This window comes from Henckelia pumila, chromosome 1 (genome assembly GCF_033568475.1).
Source record: "Henckelia pumila isolate YLH828 chromosome 1, ASM3356847v2, whole genome shotgun sequence".
Lineage (NCBI taxonomy): Eukaryota > Viridiplantae > Streptophyta > Magnoliopsida > Lamiales > Gesneriaceae > Henckelia > Henckelia pumila.
This window is the reverse complement of record NC_133120.1, coordinates 99,033,987-99,046,728: the sequence shown is the minus strand read 5'-3', so window position 1 is coordinate 99,046,728 and position 12,742 is coordinate 99,033,987.

Below are 12,742 nucleotides of genomic sequence, written 5' to 3'. Positions count from 1 at the left end.
CCCTCCCCCGTCTCCTTCGTCCTTTCTCCCTTCATCACGACCGTCCGTTTCCTCCAGCAATCGCATCAGCGACATTCTTGGCGGGGTTCCGCTGTTCGGGCTCGGGCTCTGATCGTGGTCTGATTCTTGCGCAGCCCGGAACTGACGCTCAGCTGCCAATGCTGCCGCCAGATTCATACTGGGGCTGTTCTCCGGCGGAGATTGGGTGGCGCTGCTGGGATCGGTTGTCTCTGGGTTTATGGGACCATCTTGATCTTGTTCGTCATCCATGGTAGTCGGGCCGAGGCCCCAGGTGACTCCGCCGCAACAGCTCAAGCCGTTGAAACCCAGCCGTTCTTTCAAACTCTTCTTCCTCCTCATCGTACGATCGACTCCCTCCATCCTCTCTCTGCACAGCTCCAGTATCGTTCTCGCCCCTCTCTGTATCTCTATCCTCGCCTGCAACCCAAACCCAAATATTTCAATTCTTTCACCCATCGATTGATCACGTTCAAAAACGAAACCCACCCGGAAAAAAAAACAAAAAAACAAAATCATACAACAAACAATATCCTTTGTTTCGTTCGTGAGTTAATTTGTGCAGTTAATAAATGCATACAGACGAAGGTGGTGAATTGAGATACATATATATATATATATATACAATTACCTATAACATAGAGTAAGATCGATTAATCAAAGCGTCAAAAATCACGTGAAGAATGAATATTTTCAGCTTTAATTTCAAGAATGGTGAGACATGACCGCCATTAACGCAACCACCACCTCCAGGCAAAACAAAGAAAATGATCAAACAGAGAATGTGAGGATAAATACAATGATCGTGGTCCAGAGTAATCGGGTTTTAATTTCTTGAACGATCCGAAAGTCAATAATTAATGGATCCGTCGTCAGAGCTTGCGGGCGAATAATTTAATTGTAGATTTGGTTGAACAGGTAATTACAGACAAAATACAAAGTAGAATTAACCAACGAACAAAGCGTGCGTGGGGCTTCTTTTCTTGTGACTAAACTTCTAACTTCTCTCTCTTTTACTTGTTTTTATCCTCAAAACATGGAATATCCTTTTCTCAACTATTTAATTATCTTTTGATAAAGAGTAGTGATTAGGCATATACCTAAAACTTGTAATTTTTAAAACAAAATTTGATGCAAATGTAATAATAGTATTCGTTAGCTTGTGAGTGGTGAATGATAAAATAATCATTGATTGTATAACTCACACTTAAGTACTCTTAATTTCATATACATAAATTATCTTATACATATTTTTTTATCACTCATATTATATATTCATATCTTTTGCTTGTAATAGCTAATAAAAATAAAATAAATTGTTGACTAGTATGGTAGATAATAAATATTCTATGAGTGAGAGGGGCGGGGCTCTCTAAACCTCAAGTAATGGCACTTGTAATGTTTCTCGCAAATGCCGCCGGACTCACTAAAGTCAAAACTATTGGATTCAGCCTCTCTGCCCGCGTGGCATTGATTTTGACTTCCCCATACGCTAATGTTTTTTTTTCTTTTTATTAATTAAAATTTATTTATATAAAACAAAGATGGAATAAGTAATGAAGTAACAGTGAAATGGAAAATTTCATAGAAACATATTTAATCGCGTGAAATCATTGTTAAATTATTAATTAAACAAATAAATAGATTATAATGGCCCAGGGTGTAAAGAAATAATTTAATTTATACCACGTACACCATCAATGGATATAAATACAATTCTAAAATGTTCCAATGTTGTTTCTATCACTTTTTGTTATTTTTTGGATATATATATATCCATTTGTTAATTAAAAACAAACGAAAGAATAAACTCCACACGGTGTTCGACGTGGTCAAATTACAACTACATATGATGGTTGAACTTTATCAGATGTTGATTTATTTATATATATATTTCTTTTAAATATAATTTCTATTTACGTTTTGTAGCATTGGTCCAACATGAATCCATGAAAAACATTAAAAAACAGCACGCTTCTAGACTCTAGTTGATTATATCAATGATGTTAAATTTTGATTGTCATTTTCTCTTAAAAAATATATATTTTGATGAAAGTTAATTACCATGAAGTGTTGCTATAATAATATTTCAATAATTGTTTTAAAAAAAATTATTTGTTTTAATGTTTTATTAAAAATAATTCACAATTTTGGACACAAAATGTAACATAACATGATAATTATTTGTTGTTAAATAAACGTATAAGAGTTAAATCATGGTTGATTTTTAAAGTGAGACATATGTCTATAAGATGCATCATTTCTCCATGTTGGGCCCAGTTCTCATTCGCTTAGATGTTTAAGCTTTATATAATATAGTATTTGGGCTTTTCACTCATGATGCTGCTGTTATATGGGCACTTTTGTTGGATAATTTCCATTTATAAAATACTGGGTATTTGTATGTGTTCTAACCTCTACATCGCCAAAAAAAAAAAAGATAAAATACATAAATAAATAAACACAATTTATTTGGTTTTGAACAATTTTTTCTTCTTGTTTTTTTTTTTTGTTTTCTTGGTTTGAAACTTGTTTTTAATCGATTCTCGAGTTCGGTTATTGTTAGGAATCAATCCAAAATTTGGTTATCGAGAATTCACCAGGCAAACGAAACACACAGATAAGAACAATAATCCCAGAAAGCAGATAAAATCAACGCACACAAATCAATCAACCAAATCACGTGAAAGCAATTAAACGACGCAAGTATTTACGTGGTTCGGCAATGAATTTGCCTACGTCCACGGGAGAGCAACACAACACTTTTATTAATCACCAACAGAACAACCCAAGCTCAAGAACAGAGCTTATTATAGAGATGGACTCAGACAAACTATCAAGCTAGATACAGACACGATTCAAGCTATTGATACTTGAATCTTCCCGTCACAATCTACGCTTAGTTTTCTCCTTCGAAATCTCTCCTTCTTCTCTCACAATATATTCTGAAGAATTTGATTTTCTGTTATTCTCGTTGCGGCCAGCTTCCATCTGCTTATATAGAGAATTAAACCGACTTTCATCTTGGGCTTTAGGTCAACAGTAACTTACGACCCAAATATAAAGTCAACCTGGTCCAACCCGATAAGCCTTCATTCATCAGTGTGATCTGCCCTCGTATTTCGATCTGCATCGATCTGCCTGCAAGCTTCCAGCTTTACGAAAACTTCATCTGACTTCTAACCAAGTCACAATACTCGAGCAATCTATATGCATGAACTCATCCGAAGACTCATCTGACCATCACATCGATCTGATCCCAGTATACGATCTGGGCCATGAACTCATCTGAACACCGAGCTCATCTGATCTGTACTATTCGATCCGATCTCTTCTCTATTCCCATTCAATATGATAGAAGCATACTTCAACAATCTCCACCTTGATTCTTTCAGGTTGAATGCTGCTCTCCATCCTAGCCTCCTTGGCTAATTTCCAATCACCGCATTAACTAAGTCTAAACATTTCTTGAACTTAGCATACAGCAGTGACTTCGTCATAGCATCTGCAGGGTTTTCTTCTGATGCTATCTTCACAAGGATCACATCTCCTTTTTCAATCACATCTCTCACAAAATGCATCTTCACATCTATGTGTTTTAGTCGTTCATGATAGACTTGGTGTTTCGTCAAGTGTATTGCACTTTGATTATCACAATGTACTACAACTTGATCTTGTTTTACACCCAACTCCGCTATCATTCCTTTTAACCACAATCCTTCTTTTATGGCCTCAGTAACAGCTATGAATTCTGCCTCAGTGGTAGAAAGGGCAACCACTGACTGTAAATTTGACTTCCAGGTGATCGCTGTGCCATAAAAGGTGAACACATAACCAGTCAATGACTTTCTCGTGTCTAAGTTCCCAGCAAAATCTGAATCCACATATCCAACTGCCGGATCAATCCCATCTTGCTGTTTTTCAAACTTCAACCCCAACCCAGTCGTGTTTATGAGATATCGGAGAATCCACTTAAGAGCTTCCCAATGATATGTTCCCGGATTAGCCATAAATCTCGACACAACACTGATTGCGTATGCCAGATCAGGCCTACTGCACATCATTCCATATATGAGACTCCCCACTCCACTAGCATATGAAATACCAGCCATCTTCATCTTGTCTTCCTCACATTCAGGTGACTGATTCGCAGATAGCTTCAAATGTTGTCCCAGAGGGGTCAAGACAGATTTTGCTTGATTCATATTATACCGCAGAACAACCTTCTTCAAATAGTTCTTCTGACTCAGATGAATCTCCCGCCTTTTCCTGTTTCTCACTATGTCCATGCCCAGAATTCTCTTCGCTTCACCCAGAGCTTTTATCTCAAACTCTGTGTTGAGCTGTTGTTTCAAGGATAATATCTCTGTCCTACTTTTACTTGCAATCAATATATCATCAACGTAAATCAGTAGGTACAAGATGACCTGCCTTTCATCCTTCTTCAGATAGACACATCTATCATATTGGCTTCTCACAAAACCAATATCAATCATGAACTCATCAAACCTCTTGTTCCACTGCCTCGGACTCTGCTTCAGCCCATACAATGATTTTCTCAATAAGCAGACCTTGTTCTGGGTTTTCTGATGTATGAAGCCCTTTGGTTGTTCCATATAAATGGTTTCTTCCAGGTCACCGTGTAGAAACACAATTTTCACATCCATCTGCTCAAGCTCCAAATCGAGCTGGTTCACCAGTGCTAACATAATCCGGATGGAACAATGTTTGACCACTGGAGAATAGACCTCATTAAAATCTATCCCTTCTACTTGACCAAAACCCTTTGCAACCAATCTTGCTTTATACTTGATCTGATCTGTACCAGGAGTTCCTTCCTTCTGTTTATAGATTCACTTGCATCCCAATGTCTTTTGATGCTTCGGTCTGTCTATTAGCTTCCAGGTTTGATTCTTCTCAAGTGAGTTCATCTCTTCATTCATAGCTTTAATCCACTTGTTTTTCTGTTTACTCGCCATAGCTTCATCATAAGTATTTGGCTCTGAATGCTCCACCTCCTCAGCTACTGTAAGTGCATACCAAGCTAGATCAGCTTCACCAAACCTCTTAGGAGCTCTGATCTCCCTTCTGGTTCTGTCCCTTGCAAGATTGTAAGTACTCAAATCCTCTGTTTGATCTCTTGCTGTCACAATCTCATCTTGCATCTCTTCTGACCCTTCATCTGGCACAGAAGACTCCACCTCAATCGGTATTTTATCATTCACACTGATCTGACTGTCCTTTCCATCTGTATTCATTTTATATCCCAGTTTGGATTCATCAAACTTCACATCCCTGGTGTTGAAGCACTTTGGACCTCTTGATTCTAGGTTCCAAACCTTATAACCCTTCACACCATCCGGATACCCAATGAATATACATCTGACTGCCCTTTCTTCAACTTGTCCTGTTTCAGATGAGCATATGCAAGACATCTGAATACCCTCAAGTTTGAGTAGTCTGCAGGTGTTCCACTCCACTTTTCCATTGGTGTCTTGAAACCAATCGCACTGGATGGACACCTATTGACCAAATAGCACGCAGTAGATAATGCTTCTCCCCACAAGGACTTAGGAAAAGAAGCATTGATCAACATACATCTGACCCTTTCCAGAAGAGTTCTGTTCATTTTCTCTGCCAGGCCATTTTGCTGTGGCGTTCCTGCCACTATTCTGTGTCTGGTAATGCCTTTCTCCTTGCATATCTTGACAAACTTATCTGATAAGTATTCCAGCCCATTATCTGTTCTCAGGTGTTTAACTCTTCGATCACTCTTGTTCTCAACTGCCAGCAGCCATTCTCTAAACTTGTCATATGCTTCATCCTTAGTCTTTAAGATGAATATCCATACTCTCCTTGAGTAATCATCTATCAAAGACATGAAGTATCTGCCTCCACCATGAGATTCTGTCCGAGAAGGACCCCATAGATCTGAATGAATGTAGGCCAATGGTTGCTCAGTTGTGTGACTTCCTTGACCAAACGATACTCTTTTTGATTTCCCAAGAGCACAACTATCACACAGCTCAAGTGATTCGATCTTATCTCCACCTAACAGACCCTGTTTAGACAGCTCATGTAATCCCTTCTCACTTACATGTCCAAGCCTCAGATGCCATAGCTTGGTTTTGTCTTGCTGTTTCTGAATACTTGTTGTACTTCCAATAACCGTTTCACCTTGTAGTGCATACAAGAGGTTCCTCTTGACAGTCTTCATAACTACCAGAGATTCTTTAGACACTGAGATACTGTCTGCTCCTGATTTGAATGAATATCCCTAAGCATCAAGTGTTCCCAATGATATCAAGTTTCTCTTCAACTCGGGCACATACCTCACCTTGGTGAGTACTCTGTCGATCCCATCATGCATCTTTATTCTGATATTTTCAGAGCCCTTTATTCTGCATGATTGATTATTCCCCAACAGTACCATGCCCTGATCCGATTCCTCCAATTTTTCAAACCAAGATCTTATAGGACACATGTGAAAGGAGCATCCTAAATCCAGTATCCACTCGTGGTTTTGATCACCTTTAGAAACCACCAATACTTCTGCTGAGTCATATCCATCTGTATCTACGGCCAGAGTACCATCTTCTTTGGGTTTTTCTTGCTGCTTTCCTTTCCTTTCCGGACAATCTCTTCGCAGATGTCCAACCTTCTGACAAGCATTGCACTTCATATTACCCAAGTTTTTGTTCTGGTATCTTCCTTGACTCTTTGATCTGGACTTTGGCCTATATTTCTCACTGGATGTCCTCTTATCTAGGGGTGTTCATTCGGGCGGTTTGGACCGAACCGAACCGAAATTTCGGTTAAACCGAAATTTCGGTTCTCCGAAAAGCCAAACCGAAAACCGAACCGAACTGGGCGGTTCGGTTCGGTTTTTAACCGAAATTATTTCGGTTTTTCGGTTCGATTTTTCGGTCTTTCGGTTTTTTTTTTTTAAAAAAAATTTTCAACTTTTTTTTTTCTTTCTAAAAATCGGTTTTTGTGAAAAAAATGTTAAAATAATTTTTTTTAAAAAAAAACTAAATATTTTTAGTTATTCGAATAATTTTTTGGAAAAAATTAATGGTTAAATCAAATATTTGTGATTTAATACTTCGAAAAATATATTTGAAAATAACTGCATTTAAAACAAAAAAAATTGCTAAAGTTTTTAATTTCAATAATAATAATTTTTGAATTTATAAAAATAATGTAATATATAATGCAAATATGTGTATATATAATATAATAAAATAACTTCATTAATTTTTAATTATTTCTATTTCAAAAATCAATATTTTTTAAAATCACTAAATCAATACATTTTTCAAGTTGAATCCACAATTCAAGTATGTTTGAATAATTAGATAACTAATTAAACCAATTATGTTTTTTTTTAAAAAGAACGAAAGATGACTTTTGTTATTTCAGTTTTTCAATAAAATTAATTTTATGGGCACACAATATTGATGTACATATTAATTGATTGATAAAAAAATTCAAATTCAAATTCAAAAAAAAAAAAGCAAAAAAAAAAAAATGGTTTTTCGGTTCGGTTCGGTTAACCGCGAAAAAAAACCGAACCAAACCGAAAAACCAAAAATCCGGAAATTCGAAAACCGAAAACCAAACCAAATTTTCGGTTCGGTTTTCGGTTCGAACCGAATTTTCGGTTTCGGTTCGGATCGGGCGGTTATCCGAACCGTGAACACCCCTACTCTTATCACTTCTGCCCCTCGCCGTAAGACCTTCTCCATGTGATTCAGTATTTGTGTTTGATTTTCTCTGAAGTTTCTTGGATTGAATAACAGACATAACTTCTTCCAAGGTTATTGTTTGTTCTCTTCCATATAGCAAAGCATCTCTGAAATTTTCATATGCTTTTGGAAGAGCATTCAGAAGTATCAAAGCCCGATCTTCATCCTCAAGCTTTACTTCAATATTCTCCAAGTCATCCAATATCTTGGTGAATTCTTCGATCTGGTCTTCAAGGTTATTTTCATCCTTGATCACAAAGGAATACAATCTCTGTTTCATGTACAGACGGTTAGCCACAGATTTTGTCATGTATATATTTTCAAGTTTAAGCCACACAGCCGCTGCAGATTCTTCTCTGGCCACCTCCCGAAGAGGTCTATCACCCAGATAGAGAATAATTGCACTGTGTGCTTTCTCGAGCAATTCATCCTTGTTTTTTATCTCATCGGACATCTCCTCCTTCTTCTTAAGAGCTTCCACCAATCCTTGTTGTATCAGGATTGCACGCATCTTAATCCTCCAGAGCGAGAAATCATTCTTGCACGTAAACTTCTCAATATCAAACTTCATTGATCCCACCATCTTTGCTTAGTTTCCCACAGACGGCGCCACTTGTTAGAAATCAATCCGAAATTTGGTTATCGAGAATTCACCAGGCAAACGAAACATACAGATAAGAACAATAATCCCAGAAAGCAGATAAAACCAACGCACACAGATCAATCAACCAACTCACGCGAAAACGATTAAACGACGCAAGTATTTACGTGGTTCGGCAATGAATTTGCCTACGTCCACAGGAGAGCAACACAACACATTTATTAATCACCAACAGAACAACCCAAGCTCAAGAACTGAGCTTATTACAGAGATGGACTCAGACAAACTATCAAGCTAGATATTGTAAGGACTCGGGCACTAATACCTAAAATCATAATGATTAATCCAAGATCAAGAATTAACACCAAGCAATGAAGCAAGCAAAGGCTAATTTTTTTTTTTTTTTTTAAACCCATGGTGGCTCGCTCGAGCGAGCCTCACCTCTCGCTCGAGCGAGAGCCACTCGGGATGTCACACCCATGGCTCGCTCGAGCGAGCTGTACTCTGCCCGGCCTGCTGAAAATCTGCTCTTGAGCTGTTCTAGGTTGGTTTATTCAAGTCTATCCATCTACAAATACCAAATATGATATATAATGAAGACTTACACGAAACATTGATGATATATAGATCTAAATCTCAATTGTTTACAACAACTCATAAATACAAAAGAGATGTCATCTTATCTAAGTTCACCATATCATAAGATGCTACAACAAGTAGAGTTCCAACTCTTCACATAAACAATCTCAATTTTACATGTAGAACCTACAAAAAGTAACTCAACTAGATTTCAAGGTAGCAACATCATATACATCTAGATTAAAAGCTAGTCTCAAGCTTTAATACAAACATCAAAACATGAAAAGATAATAAAATCTCAACCAATGTTTCAACAACTCAATTCAACATTGGAATCCAAATCTAACATATTTGACAAAACATAAACTTCTTCTAACACCCGAGTCTCCACTCTAATCTCTCAATCTCTCGCTTTCCTGTCAAGTCCGACTCGCTTACTCTTCAACCTGATGCAATGCACACATACAAGCAAAACAACAACCGGATAACTCCGGTGAGAATAAATCTCAGTACGAAAGACATCTATATAAATCAAGTAGATATAACTCAACAAATAAATCTACTATCACAATCATCATTTCCTTATACCCTTACTTGTCGAATATAATTCAAAGAAAATTCATTCAGAACATAAAGACTCAAAGACAAGTCGAGGGTTCAAGGATTCAAGTCTCACAGAATCGATATTTTCAAAAATCATTTCGTTGGGATCCTGGGAATATAATAAGGCCACAAATCAAGCCTCCCACCTACACTCCCGCTCGAGGTGGTAACAATCTCGTATTCCCTGGACTGTGAACACTATACTGAGAACCGTGGTAAAAAGAAATCAAGTCAGATCTCTAGCCTCTCATATACAAGTTCACCACGTCCAATATTTTCTTTTCGATTCTGTTTTCAAGGTTTCGAAAGAATTGTGGCTCAAGAGGTTTACTATCAACTCTAAAATCAATCTACCACAACTCAACAAGCATATTATGTTTGAATCAAACAACTCATATTTCAAACAAATCAACAAAGTCAAGTAATTCATTTAAATCATAAAAGATTAAGTAAAACAACTAATCATGCATGTATGTGATTTAATAAACTTGAAAATCACCACGTTCTCGAGTTATTCTACCTGTCGAGATTAATGTCGAATCATACCTTTCTTCTCTTGTTCTAAACTTCTCAAACTCTTGCAAATTCTGATAACACAAGCTTCTTCAAAATTCTGCTCACTTCAATTCTTGTTCATTCTTCTTTGTTAGTCCAAAAATGTTCTTGGATACAATCTTGATCCCATCTGTCTTAACTCGAGCTCGTTAACTCGAACACGATATCTTTAAATTCAATTCTGAAAATGAAGTATGTTACAACTCAACATTAGCTTCCCAAACTCATTTTAACTCATCAAAGTTTAATCAACTTCAAGACTTGTCAATAACCAAAAATCCAATCGACGACGAACCAATTCGAAACCGATGATTCTAATAGTTTAAACATCAACCAAACATTGATATCAAACTCATATCACTATCATTCCATCACTTCAATTTCGAAATCAACACCCCAATTTTTCAGAAATTCATCAAACTAAAATCGACGGCGTAACGGCTCGAATTCGGTAATTCCAAAAGCATAAACACCATCAATACTATACTTCAAACCCATTTCCATACTCATTCCAATCTAATATACACGAAATCAGTAGCATCAAATTTCCAAAAATTCAGAAAATATTCGATAAATGAAAAACATGTCTAAACGACGATCTTTTTGCGAACCGTCTTAAATATACTATCGTCGTATATACTAGAACACGTTTATACAATCAAATCTTAATTCTAACAACATCTAAAAATTAAAACATGGTAGAATTTAGCCAAACTTACGTCAAAGTGTAGCACTCGAAGCCGTGATCGCGAATATACGATCAATTTGAAATTTTACCGGCCGGATCGAATTCTATTAATTTTGGAAGACAAGAACCGACCATGGTTCTTCTTTTCTCCTCTCTCTCGGTCTTGGCTATAAATTCTGATGAAATACATGCAATTACATAGGGATCTACACGTGTGATCCCCACTTGCAAGTGCTATTTGCACTTTGACCCCTAAACTTTTGGACAATTGCAAATCAGTCCCCGGACAAGCGATTTAATTCAATTTCAATTTTAAATAATTTAAGAATAAAATAATTTAACTCTAAACTCCAAATATTCTCAAATTAAATATTCTTGGATTAAAATCGTATTTTAGTCCTTGAACTTCTCAATATTTGCAAATTGGTCCCTGCTCGAGTTTCTTCTTCAAATTAAATCATCTTTAATTCCAAAACTCGGAATTTAAATCTTAATCTCATAAATATTCAGTTAGAATATTTATTCTCTTAATTTAAGAATCTCGAAATTTAATTCCCAAATATCCGTAAATTCTCAAATTAAATATTTTTGGCTCGAAAATTACATCTCTAACTTCCATAATTTCCAAATTGAATATTTTCCAAATACGAAATTTAAATCTCTAATTCCGTAATTAATATTCATATTTTCAGGGCCTTACAATTCCTTCCTTCTAAGGAATGATTTCGTCCTCGAAATCGCATTCAATCGTACTACTGAATCTCGTAGACTGTAAAACTGATTGAAGTAATTCTTACTTCAATTCTAAGAGCTTAGATATCTTTTCTAATATATTATCTTCTTCTTTCTTTCTGATCAAAATCTGTATCGATTATTCATCAAATCATAATGAAATTTCTTTCTGAATCAGATATTGCTCCGGAGAGAACATTTCTCACTGAACATTTGTTCAAGCTTCAAACTCTGACTCCATCTAATCTGCTATGTTCAAATTCGGTACGAATCAATCTTCATATTCTCTGTCTTTTATTAAGCCATATCTGATCTGATCACGGATACTGTTGCAATACCGAATCATCACAAAGAAAATTCTGCTTTTCTTCTCATTTCTTAATCAAAAACACGATATTTATATCAATCGAGTAACTGTTACAGGAATTGCAATAAGCAAGTGGCAAAATCTATCAGTTAGTATCGAATCAGATACTATAGTTCTGAGCATCTTCTCAAATCTGGATAGTCACCTCAGACAATCCATCAATCAAAGGGTGGCATAAAGCAATCAAACACTCAGAACTTCTGAAAATCGATGCCACAATCTACCAACTAAATTTCAAATCTCTATCTCGACAATAAATTTCAACAATTTCCTGTAATTTCATCATATCACTAACTTCTTAACAGCTAGCAACTCATATTGATATAACAGCTAATACAGCATATTCTTGAATCAGACGAATCTATTTCAATACAAATCGCAAAGTCATGATGATTTGAGTAATTTCGAACTAAAAGTTGTCGAAAAATTATTCTTGTTTCGACATTAGAGTTGCTAAACTGATTCATAGATCACTCAGTCTCTTCTTTTCTGCTTCTAATACTGGAAACATAGATATTAGAAATTCAATTCTGTCATATTGTCTTCCATTTTCTGTTATTAATACTGATTTTCAAGTAATTCATACAACATTTCCAAACAACTGAATGGATATATAATCTGTTGTAGTGTGCCTCTTCCAGAATGTGATATCTCATGTCTAGATTATCTGGCACAATCAAACGAATATTCATCTCAAAGTCCAGTATCTCTGATCTGCTATCTTGTCTCATATCTCAAGTTCAAAACAAAGTCTTTAATCAGTTGATCAAGAATTCTTCTAATTTTCTTCTTTCTATTTTTCAAGTTCTGGAAAAATCATACAATCAATCTAAAACTCTTACTGATACTCT